Here is a 17041-nt window from a genome sequence, read left to right on the forward strand (position 1 = left end):
GAACATTACAGCAATGCCAAGGGCATCTACTATATGTAATTTTCTATCTTAATGAAAATTACTGATTTTTCCAGTGGAAGAAAAAAAAGAGAGGTATTTATAGACAAAGGTAAAATTGGCCCTTGTGACTGTTTGAATTCCCTCAAGACTATTTGACTTTATATGACTCTTCAAATTACATGTGGGTCTCTTGGACTTTCACATTACATTACATTGTTTACAACAGTGTGGTCCACAATTATGATGTGGCCGAGATGACTCATGGCATTACTCGACACGACAGAGATGGTGTGTTCATGTTGCCGGTGGTGTGCATGTTGAGTTGCAGTGTTGTTGAGTGATGGATTTCCTCTTGGTGTATCATAGCTTCACCTTCACATGACAAGGTGTGCAGAGTCTTCGATGGTCTTGGTGTTCACTTGATGTTGCATGTGCACGTTGCTCCTTCGCTTGTACTTTGGCATGCTTTATGTGTTTGTCTATTCACGAACAAATCTCCTCGCATGCATTCCTCGTTCATCCGTTCATGAAAAAATCTCCTAGCACTCATTCCTTATTCGTATGTTCGCGAACAAATATCCTTGCATGCTCTCCATTTTCATCACATTCTTCATCACGTCATGTCTCATCCATGTACCTGTATCTGCAATCACTCATGACGAGATGACATCAAATCCAGAAATCTCCTAGTATACCATAATGCATTTTCATTTTCTTTCAGATGCAGGTGACCGAGAGAGGACAAGGCTCTGAAACTGCTCAAGGCAAATTTCAAGCCGGGATGTGGGCTCTGGGCACTGCTGGTGAAAATTGCGCAGAGGTCACTGGGAGATTGAGATGGACAATCCGGATCAACAGTGACTGTCCGCGGGGATCTGGCTCGGCTAGAGGGCAGATCTACATAATTTTTTCAGGGAGGTAGTGTAGGCAGCATAGGGGGACTAGCAACAAAAATTGCGCAATTTCTCCTGGGAGATGGCAGTGGGCTGCAGGAGTGCTGCTGGCAAAAACTATGCAATTTTTCTGGGGAGCTAGTAGCAGGCTGTAGGAGTGTTGCTGGCAAAAACTGCGCAATGCTAGGAGGTTGGCCTACTATACATCCCTGTGTAGTTTCCAAGTTGAGCGGGATGCTAGGCAGTTGGGTGACTACTCATGAAAACTACGCAATTTTTCCGGGCGAGCAGCAATCCAGCTGTTTGGGTGACTGATTGGAAAAATTGTGCATTTTTTGAGGGAGACAGTGACGGACACAAGGTGTTTGTCCGACATGTCTGTGAAATTTCTTCAGTCAGCAGAGTGGGCATGCTTTGTAGCTTTTGCGCAATTTTTTGGGGGAGTGAGGCTTGGGGTCACTACCCAGTCAAACTCTCTGGTTGACCAGTTGGAGGCTCGGTTGATATGCTTGCGGGAACGCTAATTGAAATGGATTGTTGGGAAACTTATGCATTGTTTTGGGTGATAGTCGGTCGAGTCGATTCCAAGGTTGCGCAATGCAGACTTCCTGAGAGACAGCCTCAAGCTCTGTGTAATTCTGGGCAGCAGTACATAATCATTGAGAGCTGAAACTGTGCAATGTAGCTCAGCGGATGTTCGGTTGTTGGAGGATGATTCAGTCGACAAAGCTTCAACAAAATGACCAAGTGTATGAATGAATGACTTAGTACATGCATGACCTTATGAACGCACATTCAACATGACTTGACGACAAGACACCTCAAATGAACATGACAACATACACTCAGTTTGACTGAGCGACAAGTGCGACACTTGTGATAGATCGTTGAACGACCGCAACGATGCTTGCATGACAGTGCATACAACTTCATGTGTGAGTGCAACAGATGTTTATATAGTGAACACAACTTGTACACCCGAAGGCGGACCTTATGCATGGCTAGAACATGACTGCAAGCATGACATTTTGACCAAAATGAAAAAATATGTATGTTTAACGGTCAAGTGAGGAGGGTGCAAAGACTCAACACAAGCTCACAGGATGAGCCCCGGTGCTTGCAAACATCAAGGAAAAACCCAAGGAAGGCTCCAAAATTGGATGCGGACCAAAATTTTGGAGAGTGTTGCAGCTGCTACAACACTACCTCACTTTCCCCTCACTTGCTAGAGCGATGAATGTTTGAAAGCCATTATAAATGCCGTTGGTTCGTATGTTGACAAGGTTTAACCAAAAGGTCAATAGTTCTCATGTGCAAAGATATGCATTGAGGTGGTCTTGGAACATGTTCTTACCTCGAAGATAATCCTCACTAGGTGAGAATGGAGCTTTTAATTCATAAGATTACGAACAACTCCTTTTTAAGTGTAAAAGTTGTCATGACTACGGGCATTTTTCCCAGGATTGCAAGAAGGTCAACTCGTAAAATAGTGAAGGCTCTGCCCCCTCTCAAGAGGGTCAGTGGCATACCTATAGATGAGGAGCCAATAGAGGAAAAGGAGGCTTAAAAAAATCAATATTCCTTTGCAAAACAATGCCTCCTTTTCTAGAAATACCTTTGATGCTTTATCACAAAGTGAGCCTAAATCATTGGAGTTAGTAGCAGAAAAAGATGAACCTATTTTGGAGATTGAAAAAAGAGAAGAGCAAGTGGTAGAAACACAATTCACACCAATTACTTTGGTCAATCCTCATCCAGCCTCTTCTCAACAACCTCTTGCGACTCTTCTCCCTACCGATGGAAAGGAGACAAGCCCAAAGCATTGAACAAATGTGTCACAAGGAGCAAAGGAAGAAACCAATAAGGTTCTTACATGAAATGCAAAGAAAAATTTGAAATGGTCCAGTGAATTTGATAGTATAGAAATGGAAATCCTCAATTCAAAAGGAAGTCCCACTAACATGGAAGTGAGGAAGTCTAAAACATAGCAAAATATCAAGTTGGGGAACCAGTCTCAAATCCCAGAGATTCTAAAGAATGCGAGTAACATAGAGAAATGAAACAATAGATCTAGACATAAGTGGGTATGAGTGATAAGTGGTAAGTGAGGGGGGGTGCGAAATGATATGAGAGGAACACATGTCAGTGGGGCCCGACGGGGAAACTGCTTTTCGTACCCCCCCTGCAGATAAAGGGAAACATGGTGGGGAGGGGGGGGAAGGCTTGGGAGTCGTTGATCAAGGTAGAGTTAATCTGGGTCGTTTAGATGGGGGGCGTTTACTTAGATATTTGGCCTTTGAAAAAGGGACAGATCCAACATCCTATTAAATCAATTGTATAAAATATCACATTTGGGAGAGACTTTGGTGGAGGAGGAACTTTTGCTTTGTGCAATCACCGATTGGCGATGGGTGATGTCATCACTACCACGTGTCACCTTATGAGTGTTGACACGTGTCACCCAAAAATGCCCCCTTAGTGAAAATGCTAAATCCGCGTGCCACGTGTCCTCCATACTGCCACATCATCTTTATGACACATCATGATGAAATCAGCTACCACGTCAGTTTATCTGGACCAATAGTATTCTACCACATGGCTTGTCAGAGGAGAGAGAAAAGTCCCTCCTGTCTCCTATTTTTGTGTTAATTTCCTTTGTAAATCGGCCTCTACCCTCCTCGATGCATTAACACTAGAGGCCTAAATCTTGGTGAATTCAAGGTTATCGGTCTTTGGTGGTTCAATGACATTTTTATTTGTTTGCACCCTTTTGTACTTGTGATCGCTGATATGCAATATCGGCAGTTTGCATCATGAACCTCGGATACGCTATGCACCACGAGTCTTTGACCATTGATATGATATATTTTCTCTGCCTTGGACCAGTCGATAGCCGATCTGAAATATTAGCGATCAGTTGATTGCCGATTTCACTGTCTGCTCCTGCTGTTGCTTTAGAAAAGACCTGATTGCGATTTGCGATGAGCCTGACCCTTAGCCTTTTTTCCTTTGTTTACTAGCTTTGAGAAGGTATCTTCAATCTGCTCTAATTTCTGATCCAGGAGTCCATTTTTGGACTTCCACCTATTGTTGGAAAGCTTGTTCTGAAAACCATCCAATGCAGAGGGTCTGATTAAAATTTGAGAGCTTCTATGGCTTCAAAATTCCCTGCTCTTTTGCAATATTTTCACAACTTAAGACACATTTAGTAGTGAATGCCAACATTGGCTCCAACTGGGGACAGTGCCTTGTTGTCAAGGTGTTGAGAGCCTACGGACCAGTATCCTTCACCATTGGGTATGGAGTCATAAATATATGAACTTACATAAAATTTCCATGAAACTTTGTTTGCAGGGAGTCACTTCCTCCTCAAATTGAAATGAAAAAATAAAAATTCTAACAACTAGAAAATAAATGCTCAATTAGTGAGCTTATCTATATGCATTCTTACTTATGCACATGGATCAATTCACCTAAGTGAATTCAACACTCCAATGGAGCCACACCAACATTTGGGTGCTGGAACCAATTCTCCCATGCTCTTGAAAAATAAAAAATAAAATAAGCATGCACCATGAAAAATCTAAAAATAAGAAGCTTGATGCATACTCCAGAAACAACCTCTGATGTTGACCAAAGAAATCATGTAATCAACTACAAGGTCATGGAACTGACAAGGAAAATTTGTAGCTGCCTTATTTTCATGAACAGTTTGTTGACCAATATCTTCTTGGTCAGGGCAGTCACAAATATTTTTTGGCTCCTCAACCTTAGATTTTTCAAGAAAAGCTTACTATTGATCATTTACTACCCATTTTCAAAGGGCCAATCCTCTTGGGAATCTGTAATGGAATCTTCAATTTTTGCACTGTAAGAGTCATAGATTGAAGGGCCCACTCAGAATTCCTAGTAGGAATCTTTCTGTAATAAATAATCACATACACTGCTTGGTCCTTCAACTTGGGGCTCTTCTTGAAAAATTTGTTGCTGGGAACAGGCTCCCCACTTGCTGGTAAACAACTCCCTTTGAACCTCTGTAGTGATCTCGTCCTCTGCTGAATAATATGAATCTTAAATTGAAGGAGCTTCTTGATCATTTTCTCTAGGTGAAGGATGTGCATTGTGGACTGGAGCCTCTTTGTTGACCTTCTAGTGGGCCTCCTCTTCTTGTACAACTTCCCATGACTAGGATTTTGATGACTCTACATCACTTGACTCTCCATCAAAGTCATATACATCATAAGAAGGAGAAACATCAAACTCGACTGAATATGATATCTGAGTTTTTATTTGCAGCTTGACGATGTTTCCTTATTCTCTTTCTTACTCATTGGGTGATGCTTCTTTATGTGGGTAGATGTTTTCTTGGAGTGGAGCTCCACAAACATCTTCAGTAGAGTCATCGACCTTGGGAGTGTCTTCATAATTAAAATATACAGAAAATCTTCAAATAGAGCATTCGGTGGATATTGTCTTTTGCAATAGTGATTGAATGCTATATGAAAACTTCTTAAGGAAGATATGATGCCATGAGGTATTGTTTTGTACCAAACTCTAACATCCTCATCTAAAGAATACTTGAACAATTTCATTTGTACATCTTCAAGAAAAATACCATGTTTTTCCATGCATTCATGAAATTATTCGAGGTGATGGTCAGGCCTTCTATCTGTATTCCCACTGAATCTAGGCAAATATGTATTCCATTCATAAAATGAAGGGACATGATTGGGATAACCAATAATAGAAGAAAAATCCAGTGGTGCAAATTGGTTGGCCAAGAATGCAGGAATGACCATCTCAAAAACCTCCCTAGATGAGTGATTGTAGGTTCAAAGGTAGGGAAAGTTTTCGGCTGCTTTAGCATCAGAGCGAGTATGAGGCAAATTGAAAGCCAGGATGATCAAATAGAGATATGGACAGTGGAGTCGCTAGGATGTTTACCATAAAATTGAGACAGTGGAGTCGCCAAGGTGAGAGATCTTCAACCCACACTTTCCTTGCTCACCTAACAAAGGAAATGTAAAAATTTGTCGTATCCCAAGGGGAAAATACTTCAATAAGTTCCCCGACAATGACACTAGAAAGATGTTTTTGCTTTTAATGATGCCTACAACACGATTTCTCCAAGGGACATAGAAAACTTCCCAGAGACAACCTTTGGGTTGATTGTAGACCAGTGCCTAAGACATCTTAAATAGAGGAGTGCATGGAATATACAAGTGGGGTTTCTGCTGCACTCAAATTGTCACGTAAGTAAAAAGAAAATAAAGGGGGCTTGGTTCAATAGTATGTGATGCAGGTAAGCCGATACATGGATCCAAACGCTTAGGGGTTAAATTGGGCCAACCTCAAAGACAAATGTCTGGTTCTAATGGCCAACACACTACAATAGGCAACTTTAAGTTGAGGTTCTAGTAAAGTGAAGAGGAGGAAAGGAAGGATGGAATTCGGTGCAGAGGACTATAAACATAACAAAATCCTAAGCAACGATGTCCCAACAAAAATATTGGAAGAGAGAGGAGGTGGAAAGATAGAAACAACAGAGTGCTTATTAAGGTTTCATACCAAGTATAACATGGGTACCTCTATCACCAAACAATGTGAGTAAGTTTGTGCTCATACAGGTACATTGGGTTAATGTAATAACACAAGTAAATATGTAATTACTACAGCTACTATAGGCTATTGAATAACACAAGTAAATCTTTAATATGCACATGTACTATTCTCTATTTAGCAGCCATTATAAATCCATGAATCAGCGAGAAACCGATAATTTCATTACACTATTTCAGAGAAGGAGAAACATATTATGAAATGATATTACATAAGGGAAAACATACTGCGAATTGATCTGCTTAGAATCATCGGGGATTTTCATTAATCCTATATGAGTCCAACACATCAGTCCATTTACATTCAGCCAGATATCACTCAAGTCCCTCATGAACATGCCATTTAGAACCAAGGATGACATCTCATAATTCAGACCCTTAGAGGAGCGAGATTCCAGAAATTTTACTAAGAGTTTCTTCCCCTTATTTATAAGAAGAGGGGGAGCTTGGAATACAATTACAAAATATCTCAGCCAGGGCCAATTGTCCAATTGACTAGCCGTCTCAACCTGTGATGGCTCTATTTCCCAAAATGATTACAATTAGGATTTGATCCATTTCTTGGAAATATGGAAATTATAGAAATAATAAGGAAAAGGAAAAACTAAGAGATGATGGAGGAAGTGTCCCTTTGTTGTTCTTATGAAGGCCCTCGGTAAAGCCACATCTCTTCCATGATGTGTCAGCTGGTTCACCTGTCGCTTTCGATCTTAACTGTTTGGCTTGCTCATTCTTTGGAGCTGGGAGTGGGAAACTATATTTGCGTGTCACTGAGCATAAACAGAGTTAGTCCGGACAGTTCTTCATTTCGTATCTGAGTGGAACTCCATGCTGAGCCATTAATCCTCCTGAGCCCCCCATACTGATTTACTATTGCACCATACTTCATTCATTGCTTTAGTTGCCGACCCATCTGCCTTAAAGTCCATGTACCATAATATCGGGGCTTATACGGCAACGAGACTTTTACTCTTAAAGGCGTTGCAGAACGACAAGTTTTGGTGTTCTTTGGCCCCCCCTTTGGTTTAGGCCCTACCTACATTTCTTCTCATATGACTAGGGGCTATGACCATGTGCTTAGTCCTCGGGTGCTATGGCCTTTGGACTTCCCTCCAGGGTCTTTTCCTTTGTTACATAGAATCCCACACATTGTGATTTATCATGCTTCACCTTTGATGTCTACCCTTGACCCTTGCGATCGCTGATCTGCGGGGTTGGGCCCACCCAGGATATCGTAATCGCAATGCGGAAGAGAATGTCGTGGATGAGCGGTTTTTGAAGGGGGCATGAGTGGTAAGTGGTAAGTGAGGGGGGGTGCAAAATTATATGAGAGGAACACGTGTCAATGGGGCCTGATGGGGAAACCACTTTTCGGACCCCCACCCCCCTTATCGATAAAGGGAAACATGGTGGGGGGACAAAAAGGCCTCGGAGCCATTGATCAAGGCGGATTTAATATGGGCCATCCAGAGATGGGGGGAATTTACTTAGATATGTGACCTTTGAAAAAGGGACGGACCCAACAACTTGTTAAATCAATTGTATAAAATATCGCATTCGGGAGAGACTTCAGGAGAGGAGGAACCTTTGCTTTGTGCAATCATCGAATGCCGATTTGCAATGGGTGACGTTATCACTGCCATGTGTCACCTTATGAGTGGTGACACGTGTCACCCAAAAATTCCCCCTTAGAACCCAAAAAATGATAAATTCGTCTACCACGTGTCATTTGTACCGCCATGTCATCTCCTTACTACCAGATCATGATGAACGTCAACTGCCACGTCAGTTTATCGGGACCAATAATATTCTGCCACGTGGCCTATCGAAGGAGAGAGAAAAGGCCCGCCTATCTCCTGTTTTTGCGTTAATTTCCTTTGTAAATCAGCCTTTTCCCTCCCCGACGCTTTAACACTAGAGGCCTGAATCTCGACAAATTCAAGGTTATTGGCCTTCGATGGTTCAATGAAACTTGTATTTGTTTGCACCCTTTGCACCTACGATCGCCGATATGCGATATCAACTATCTACATTGTGAACCGTTGACACGCTATGCACCATGGGCCTCCGACTGTCGATGTGCGATATTTGCTCTGCCTTGGACCCGCCGATAGGTTGTTTGAGATATCGGCGATTGGTTGATTGTTGATTTCACTGTCTGATCCTACTGCTACTTTAGAAAAGCCCCAATTGCGATGAGCCTAAACCTTAGCATTTTTTCCTTTGTTTACTGGTTTTGAGAGGGTATCTTCAATATGCTCTAATTTATGATCTAGGAGTCCATTTTTTACTTCCACCTACTGTTGGAAAGCTTGTTCTGAGCACCATCCAATGGAGAGGTTCCGATTAAGCTTTTAGAGCTTATGTGGCTTGGGAAATGGCTTCAAACTTCACTTCTGTTTTGCAATCTTTTCACAACTAAAGACACATTTAGCAGTGAATAACAACATAAACATTGTTGAGTGCATTGGTTGATCTTGTATTGCATGACTGAACCCCTCATGGAGTGACCTTGAAGAAAGTTCCTTGTACATATGAAGAACCTTGGAGACACCTTCGATGTCGTTGAAGTTGGATTTTGGAGCAAAGTGGTGAAGACCTTTTGTAGTAGAAATTGAAGACCTTATTGAAGCAGCCATGTTGTGGAAACCTTTCGAGAAGTGATCTTGCAGTAGCCATTGAAGACTCTCTAGTTGTGTTGATTAAATAAATTATTGAAGATATGTGAAGATGATGTTTAAGATATGTTGAAGATGTTTTGAAAGTGTTGTGAAATAAAAAACCTGTCATTGATGCTAAAAGTATTTTTGAAAATTATGAGGACAATGTTGAAAGCAATCTTGAAGGGATTATCAAGGTTTGTTGCAGAAGACATTGGAAGCCTTGGAAGACTACTTGTACCTATCTTGAAGAATTGAAGCTGAGAGGGTTGGAGCCTCAGAGGATTGGAGTCCTCAAGAAGACAAGGTTGGACCCCTAGAGGATTAGAGTCCTCAAGAAGACTAGGTTGGAAGACTGAAGTAACTGAAAGGGTTGGTGCCCTAGAGGATTGGAGTCCTCAGGAAGACCTAGTTGATGCTTGGAAAAGTATAGGTTGGAGCTTGGTTGATTTGAAGATTGGAGTCTTCATATAGGGTTGGAGCCCTGAACAGTATTGTACTTGATTCGTTGTAAGGAAGATTGGAGTCCTCATCAATCTTATTAATAAAATTATTTATCTCGTTATTGTTCATTTTATGCTTTATCTAAGTTATCTTAACTAGTAAAATAACAGTAAAAGGAAATATTGGTTCACCCCCCTCTCATTATTTCCATCAGTACAGGTGTAAAATGTTCACAATCATCCTATTGATGACCTCTGTATGGCCATCGATATTGGGATGGAAGGTAGTCGACTTCGTGAGCTTGGTGTCCAACAATGACTAGAGGCTTGACCAGAATGCACTTAGGAACCTGTTATCCCCATCTAATATGATGGTATACACGATCCCAAAATTTACCCACATGTGTACTAAGAAGAGCTTGGTAGTGGCTTCTACTGTGATACTCTTCTTGTAGGCAAACAAAACAGCCATATTAGAAAATATATCAATGACCACAAATACATAGTCATTACCATGCGAGGTAGAAAGAAGGCCAAACATATAGTCCATCGAGTTGGATTTCCAAATTTTGTTAGGAGTAGGAAGAGGGGTGTATAGGCCATACTTCTTAATGGTTGGTTTGGCGATGGTGTAGGTAGTGTATGATCTTATATACTTGCCAACATCTTGTTATAGTTTTTGCCAATAAAACTACTTTTTTATTATTGCAACTATATTCTCCACACTAAAGTGCCCTGCAACCTGACTATAATGTGCCTCCCGAATCAACTTGGAATAGTCTCTTAAGGGAATGAAAAGGAGTCTCAGGTAGCACAATACTCCATCCTAAAGGTCAAAGTTTGGAACTAGATTTTCGGTCATCAACATCTTGTAGGTGGCAGTGAATTCTGAGTCAATGTTGTATAGTTGTAGCCATCGAGAGCTCTCATGCCCACAAGAGTTGAGAACTATGTTCAGTGCCAAAACTGGGGGCCGATTGAGGCATTCTGCGATGTTATTGATGCTACCCTTCTTGTATTTAATTTTCAAATGGGATTTTTGCATATATGTGGACCATTTTTTATGGCGATCATTCTGTGAATTCCCCCATGTCTACATAAATTGAAGAGGCTAGTGATCTATGTGGATGATTGTCTCCTTCCCCATCATATAATGTTTCCATTATCGATAGGCCTGCACAGTGGAATATATCTCCTTATCATAGGTGGAGTATCTTTGAACTGTATCAGAGAGTGTCTATCTATGATAGGTTGTTATGCTCTTAACTTGCAAGACGATACTAGAATACCAAATATGCGAAGAAATATACCCAGAACATAGAACAGTGAGAAATAACAGCAAGTATTTTATTATTTAGAAAGAAAAGTTCACTTGCCTCTTGGAGGGGGCAACCTCCAATAGAGCAGAGCTTGATTACAAAAAAAGACACGATGCTCCTCGAGGGGAGTCTTTATCCTTTATATAGGATTCATACATGCAATACCATGGGGCAATACCATGGTTCTTATTAATACCATCTATCTAATACCATGGCCCATTTGCAACTAACTGTGGTCCCTTCATTAAATGCAGGTTAACCACTTACAATTATTAATATGGGCTTTATTGACTCTTTACTTAACTATAACTATGACTCGATCCTATTACATAAATAAGGGGGTTAGGGTGGGACCCTAACATGCCCTCCCCCATAAGAATAGCCTTGTCCTCAAGGTTGAAGCTGCGGAAACTGTTGAAGAATAGTGGCTGGTTCCCAGGTTGCATCTTCCGGAGAGGTGTCTTTCCACTTGACGAGGACTTCCTTGATCATGCGACCATGCAGGTGCCTTTCTCGTGTATCAAGAACTTGTTTAGGTTGGAGCCAGATTGACCCTTCTTCATCCAGTTCAGGTAGATTGGTTTGAATTCTGCAATTGTTCCCAATCACTTTCTTGAGGCATGAGACATGGAAAACTGGATGGATTTTTGCAGTGGGTGGCAAAGCTAGCTTGTAGGCAACTTCTCCAATGCACTGAAGTGATTGATACAATCCGTAGAATTTTGGAGATAGTTTCTAACAACCCTTTTCTTTGAGTGATGTTTGCGTATATGGTTGCAGCCTCAAAAATACCTAATCCCCTTCTTGAAATTGGTGTTCTGAGCGATGTTGATCTACCTGTTGCTTCATGCGGTTTTGAGCTTGATGAAGATTCTCTCTAAGGTGAGCCAACATGGTGGTGCAGTTCTGTAGGAGTTGATCCACTGCTTGTACCTTCGAGCATCCCTTGATATAAGAAATAGGGGAAGGAGGGATTTGACCATAAACTGCTTCATATGGAGTCATTTTGGTGGTGGCATGATCGTTGGTGTTATACCACCAATCAGCTAGAGGTAACCACTGTACCCAGAGATGTTGCTTTTCTGAAGTGAAACACCTAAGGTATGTTTCCAGACATTTGTTGACTGCTTCAGTTTGACCATCAGTTTGTGGATGATAGGAAGTACTGAGTTGTAGTTGGGTACCTTGTAGCCGGAAGAGTTCCTACCAAAAGTTACTGGTGAAGACCGGGTCACGACCAGACACAATGGAAGTGGGCATGCCATGCAATTTGAAGATATGATCCATGAAAGATTGAGCGACCAAAGTTGGTGTAAAAGGGTGGGGTAGGGCGCAAAAATGAGCATGCTTAGAAAGTCTGTCCACAACCACCATGATGATTGACTTGTTTCCTGACTTTGGAAGACCCGTAATGAAATCCATAGAAACCTCCATCTAGATTAAGGTTCGGATGGGCAATGGTTGTAATGTGCCTAGGGATTTGACTGTTTCTCCTTTGTGGCACTGACAGACATCGCATTCAGCTACAAAAGTAAGAATTTCCTTTTTCATGCCTGTCCAAAAAAAATATCTTCAAGTGCGAGCATACGTCTTCTGAAAGCCTGAATGTCCTGCAGTGGGAGATGAGTGCAACTCCGCCAAAATGCGGCTTTTGAAGGTGGATGTTGGTGATATTACAACTCTGTCCTTGCAGCGAAGAATCTCATCCTGCCACGAGTAGCCTGTTGTGGAATTTTGATCCGCCTGCAATTGATTAATGAGTTGGGAGAGCCAGGGATGTGACAACCATTCTTTGCGGGCCTCTTCAATCCATTCTGGAATTGGAAGGGAAGTTGCGAGCTTCCTCCTCAAATTAGTGGGATAATGCATCTGCTACAATATTTTCACGCCCTTTCTTGTAAATTATCTCATAATCATATCCCAGCATTTTGGCGAGCCATTTATTTTGTTGTGGTGAGGATAGGCGTTGCTCCAAAAAATATTTAAGGCTTTGATGGTCGGTGCGGATTTGGAAACGTCGCCCCAATAAGTATGGTCACCATGTATCTACTACATGTAAGATGGTCATCATCTCCTTCTCATAGGTAGATTGTCCTAGATTCTTCCCACTTAGTTGTTGGCTCGTGAAATCCAAGGGTCGACCTTCCTGCATTAAGACTGCCCCAATACCTGTACTCGAAGCATCACATTCAATCACAAAATATTTGGTGAAGTCGGGTAGTGCTAAGACTGGAGTGGAACGCATGGCATGTTTGAGAGATGTAAAGGCCTGTTGTGCTTCATCATTCCAGAGGAATGAATTTTTCTTGAGGAGTTGAGTGAGTGGCCTAGCAATGCGACCATAATTGCGGACAAATTTGCGATAGTATCCTGTGAGACCCAAAAATCCTCTCAGACTCTTCAATGTCTTAGGTTGAGGCCAATCCTGCATGGCCTGTATCTTTTTGGGGTCCACCCTGACACCTTCACGCCCCACAACGTGGCCCAAATACTCAACTTCTTCCATGCCAAAAGAACACTTGGACATCTTGACAAATAATTTATGCTTGTGGAGCACTTGCAAGAGTAGATCTACATGTTGAAGATGTGCGGCTCAGGTGCAATTGTAGATGAGGATGTCATCAAAGAAAACAAGGAAAAATTTTCTGAGATATGGTTTGAGCAGGTGGTTCATAAGGCTCTGAAAAGTGGATGGGGCATTACAAAGACCAAATGGCATGACCAGGAACTCATAATGGCCTTCATGAGTTCGGAAAGTAGTCTTTGGGATGTCTACTTCTTTCATGCGGATTTGGTGGTAGCCTGAGCAAAGGTCAAGCTTAGTAAAGAATTGAGCCCCATTTAGTTCATCCAACAAATCATCAACAACCGGGATGGGAAATTTATCTTTGACTGTCAACTTATTAAGGGCCCTGAAGTCTAGACACATACACCATTCCCCATCTTTCTTGAGCACCATGACCACCGGCGATGAATAAGGACTAATGCTGGGATGAATGATGCCTGCTTCCAAGAGTTCCTTGATTATTTTTTCTATTTCATTCTTTTGGGCAAACGGATATCTATATGGGTGCACATTTGGTGGTTGGGCCCCTGGGACCAAAGTAATGCTATGATCATGTTCCCCTCTCGAGGGTGGAAGCTCATGAGGCTTGTCAAAGACTAGCAGATGGTTGTTTAAGATCTGTTGTATCTTAGGATGAATATGAACAGGATTGGGTTCGCAGGCCTGGATGGCATTAAATTGAGCTATGACTCCATGGTGGCCCTTTTTTAACAATTTTTCCATCCGATGTGAGCTGATGATAGAGGGAGCTCCAGCTTGGAGTCTGCAAAGGGTATGCGTGTGGTTGTTCTGCTTAAAGCTCATATATAACTCTTGGAAATCCATTGTGATTGGGCCAAGTGTGCGAAGCCATTCAGCACCGAGGACAATGTCGCACCCTCCCATGTGTATGGCAAACATGTGGGTCTTTAATTGATAATCCCCCATTTGAAGTTTGACATTTTCACAACGACCTTCACATTTCATTGTTCCCCCATCAACAATTTGGACCTAGAAGTTAGAAACTGCTCAGACAAAACAATGCACTGCTTCCGCGAATCTTTGATGGATAAAATTATGTGTACTTCCACTATCAATCGAGACTACTACTGACTGATGCTTAATAAAATCTCTGATTTTGAGAGTTTGAGGCGAAGAAATCCCTACCAAAGCATGCAACGATATAACTGGTTCTTCAGGTACATTTTCCTGCTGGTTGTCCTCTTCTTCCTCCTCTGGTTGCTCAAGTGGTGGGGCTTCCTCCGATGCACTGTGATCAGTAGCATCAATTTGAAAAAAATTGGGCTCCTTGCATTTATGCCTGGGGAAGTATTTCTCATCACAGTAGTAACATAATCCTTCCTTTCTTCTTTCAGCCATTTCTACCGGTGACACTTTTTGAACCTTGAGTGTCTGGGTAGTGCTTTGAGCCTGTGGGGGGCGACCCTTGGCGATGAAATTTGGGCAATTGGACTGGGCCGCCAATGCACGTTCGACTTCATGAGCTATCCTGCAAGCATGCAGCCATGAGCTAGGGTGGTGTAGTTAGACGTGGGCTTGTATGGCATCTTTGAGACCACTGAAAAAACATTCCGTGTAGAACTCATCTTGTAGACCTCCAGTGCGGAAAGCTAAGGCTTCAAAGGCTGCAATATATTCATTCACTGTTCCTGTCTGTCTGAGCTTAGTGAGACGGCCCAAAAAGTTAGATTCATGGTCAAAGTGATCCATAAGAGCTTTTTTGAATGTATCCCACGTCAAGGGCCTTCCATAGCAACGTTGATGCCATTGCCACCATTGCCATCTTTCATTGTCCAAGTACATGATACCCACACTAAGTTGAGTCACATTATCCAGGATGTAATTCAGTGTGAAATATTGCTCCATTTGTGTTATCCATGCGGCCGGGTGAGAGCCATCAAATTTATACATGTCCAACTTGCGTGGTCGCAGATGGGATTGTTGGGGGGTGCCAAAGAGGTGAAGAGACTGGCTAGACTCACCCTCACTGTTTTCATTGCCAATATATGCCTCCTTGCCATGGAAAATTTTAGGGGCGAATGTTCGCCCTTAGGCGAAATTAAGGGGTTTTAAATTTTTAGTGGGCGAATATTTTGTATCATAGTACATTTTTACAAATCGCCTCAAATAGCCGACCTTATTTTAAGGGAGAGGGTAAAAAAGGTAAATTTAGCCCTTGAAATTAGGAGCTACAACCTTCCATTCGCCCTAATTTTCAAGAATAGGTTTTATTTAAGTGAATCCTATGGGCCAAATACCATATTTATAAAAGAGGTATGGTAAATTAATAAAAATATAAATAAATGAGAGGTATGGTAAATAAATAAAACATTTTTTTATATTTACTCCATAAGTCACCTTATATACATGCAATGGTGTAAACATAAAGTGGAGGTATGGTAAATAAATAAAACCTCTTTTTATGCTTACTCAAAAGGTATGGTAAATAAATAAAAATATAAATAAACTAGACATATGATAAATAAATAAAACCTCTTTTTATATATAGTCCATAACCCTCTTTCTATTTATGAAAGCTCAAAAAATAGGTTTTATTTAAGTGAATCCTATGGGCCAAATACCATATTTGTAAAAGAGGTATGGTAATTTAATAAAAATATAAATAAACGAGAGGTATGGTAAACAAATAAAACATTTTTTTATATTTACTCCATAAGTCACCTTATATTTACGAACACTTAAAAAATGCATTATATTTAAGTGAAACCTATGGGCAAAATACTATGGGCCAAATACCATGGGCTAGATTATTATTAATACCATGCAAGAAAACATTATTAACCCTAATATTAGTATTAATAAAAATAAAAAATGGCACATGGTATTGACCCATGGTATTCACGTGGAATGTAGCCTATTTAAATGGGGGAATTAAACTAGCATAGATCCATCTTTACTCTGGATCTACTAAGCCCTGAGAGGTATCAAATATAATGGGGGAATTAAACCCGCATAGATCCATCTTTACTTTGGCAAATATCGTGATATGCAAACTAGCATAGAGTGAAAAAATATTTGATCCCTCTCGGGGCTTGGTGGATCAAGAGTAAAAATGGATGTTGTAATTTAATGTATGTTAAACATTTTAACATGGTTAAATTAAAAAATAAAATAAAAATCAATTATTAATTTTATTAATTTTTATAAATTACTAATAGTAATTTTTAAGCTTCAAGATTATGATAACCCATGGTAATACCATGGTATTCATGTGAGCATAGACTATTTAAAGGGGAAATTCTATCATCTTAGATCCATCTTAATTCTGGGTCTACCAAGTGCTCAGAGGGATAAATAGATTTCATCCCCCTAAGAGTGGTAGATATGGAGTTAAGATGGATATAGGTTGGTTTTTATAATAATGAAGATATTAAATAGACTTAGGAAATTATATTGTAAAAACATCTTAAGGTGAATGGTTAAAGCTACATTTAGTCATCTTCTGTGTTATTCTTAGTTTGTCCTAATGATCTGTAAGGGTTGGAGCCACTGCACCATATCTTCCTAAAAGGTGGAGATTG

This window comes from Pinus tabuliformis, chromosome 8, assembly GCF_031772625.1.
Source record: "Pinus tabuliformis cultivar Carrire ecotype Pingquan chromosome 8, CPIR1, whole genome shotgun sequence".
Taxonomy (NCBI): Eukaryota; Viridiplantae; Streptophyta; class Pinopsida; order Pinales; family Pinaceae; genus Pinus; species Pinus tabuliformis.